The 2407-nt window shown below is 40.4% G+C and overlaps 1 pseudogene; it reads left to right on the forward strand.

The window, feature by feature from the left end:
• Nucleotides 1-1282, forward strand: part of LOC101656798 — a 95586-nt pseudogene extending 94304 nt beyond the window's left edge.
• The last annotated feature ends 1125 nt before the right edge of the window (nt 1283-2407 follow it).

Below are 2407 nucleotides of genomic sequence, written 5' to 3' on the forward strand. Positions count from 1 at the left end.
GCAATGAATGTACAAATGTGCTTTACACAATTGATGTACGTATGGATTGTGATGAGTTGTATGAACCTCTAATAAAATGATTAAAAAGAAAAAAGAGCGAATGTGCATATGTGCATAACACAATGGATGGATGTATGCATGGATTGTGATGAGAATTGTATGAGCCCCCAATAAAATATTTTTTTTTAAAAGAAAAAAACAAAAAAAGAAAACAAAAAATTTTTTTTTAAATAGTAAAGGTATCACTATGGAGAGAGAATCAACAACAGCAAACAAACGTGAAAGTAACGCAAGCACAATAAATCCTCTGAATGTCGATGTATTAAACGCATCAATCAAAAGAGAGTCGCAAACTAGATTTAAAAACAAGACCCCTTTCTGTGCTACCCAGAGCAGGGTTCATAGGGCGTTGTCCTGGTTCCCATGGTAACTTAAAAGGGAAATTTTAACAAAGTCCGGAGCCCTGGCCGTCCTGCAGATTAAGGAGGATGCCCTCACCTTCCTTGCTGCAGGAACCCATTTAGGTGGCACCAACCTTGACTTCCAGACGGAACATCTACAAACAGAAAAGTGATGGCATCTCCTTCATAAACCGGAAGAGGACCTGGGAGAAGCGTCTGTTGGCAGCTTGTGCCATTGTTGCCATTGGAAACCCTGCTGACATCAGCGTCCTATCTTCCAGAAATACCAGCCAGCCCACTGTGCTGACGTTTGCTGTCGCCCCTGGAGCTACTCGATCTGCTGGGCACTTCACTCCAGGAACCTTCGCTAACCAGATGCAGGCCGCCTTCCGGGAGCCATGGCTCCTAGTGGTGACTGGCCCCAGGGCTGAGCACCAGCCCCTCACACAGTTCTCTTATGTTACTTTTCCCCCCATTGCTCTGTGTCACAGAGATTCTCCTCTGCGCCAAGTGGACATTGCCATCCCACGGAACCACAAGGGAGCTCACTTGGTGGGCCTGATGTGGTGGGTGCTGGCCTAGGAAGTGGGAGGTCATGCCTGATCTCTGCTTCTACAGAGACTCAGAGGAGACTGAAAAGGAAGAGCAGGCTGCTCTGAAAAGGCTGCGACCCAGCAAGAGTATCAGGGTGAGTGGACTGCTCCTGCTCCGTAGTCTACTGCAGCTCAGCCCAGGGGGCCAACTGGTCTGAACGCGTGCAAGTGTTCTCAGTGCCGATCCAGCGATTCCCCACGGAAGCCTGGAGCGCTCAGCCCGCCACTGAAGACTGGTCCGCAGCCCCCACAGCTCAGGCCACTGAGTGGGTACAAACAACCAAATAAGGACGATGGAAAATAAAGACAAATTTCTATTTTAAAAAAAGACCCATTTATATTGCTGTCTACAAGAGACACACTTTAAACAAAAATAATTAATTAAAAATTAAAGGGTGGAAAAAATTTACCACATCCAAGGAAATAACAAAAAAACAGGAGCGGAGATTTAAATCACTGATAATAGACCTCAGGCAAATAACATGAGAGGCAAGAATGAATTCTACAAATGAATAAAAGAATACTAGACAAGAAGACATACCATCATAAAATATATACCCTCAACAATGAATCTTCAAATTATATCTATCAAATCACCATAGAGTTGAAGAGATAGACAAGTAGGAATAATACCAGGAGACTTCAATATTCTACTCTGTAGGACAGACATATCATCAAAAAGAAACTCAAGAACTAAAAAAATAAAAGCAAGAAGAGTTAAACAACAGAATCAAACTGAGTGCTCTCCTAGACATAAGCAGTGAACCCCACTCCACAACAATACAATGTACATTAATCTCCAGTGCAACGGATAGATACTCTAGTGGAGCAGCCACAACACAAGCCTTAATAAATTAAAATCATTGAGATCCTACAATAAAATTTCTCAGACTACAATATTATAAAACTAGAAATAAACAATCAAAAGAAATAGAACATGAAGCCAAACGCATGGAGACTAAACAGGGTACTACTTAAAAACGACTCAGAAAATGTAACAAAAGAGTGATAAAATTAGAAATTCCTTGAAATAATTGAGGACAATAACACAACATACCAAAACCTTTGGCATCTAGTAAGAGTAAATATCAGAAGAAAAATATTGCAGTCAATGCACACAGGAAAAAAGAGGAGAAATCCAAAATCAAGACCTTAACACAATACCTCAAACAGGACAAGAGCAACAAGATAAATCTTTAACCAGAAGGAAATAAATCATAAAGATGATAGTAAAGGTAAATTACTTAGAAAATAATAGGGGGGGAAGAGAAAATGGTGCTTTGAAAGATTTGACAAAATTGGTGTACTTAATGATGGCTATAAAACTCCATTCGAGGTGGGTGAATAACAGAATTGTAGGAGATATACATATAAAATAAAAATTGATTATAATATATAATAATAACAACAAGG

This window comes from Echinops telfairi, unplaced genomic scaffold, assembly GCF_000313985.2.
Source record: "Echinops telfairi isolate 266 unplaced genomic scaffold, ASM31398v2 ScPeMD7_7468;HRSCAF=8506_0, whole genome shotgun sequence".
In the NCBI taxonomy this organism is placed as follows: domain Eukaryota; kingdom Metazoa; phylum Chordata; class Mammalia; order Afrosoricida; family Tenrecidae; genus Echinops; species Echinops telfairi.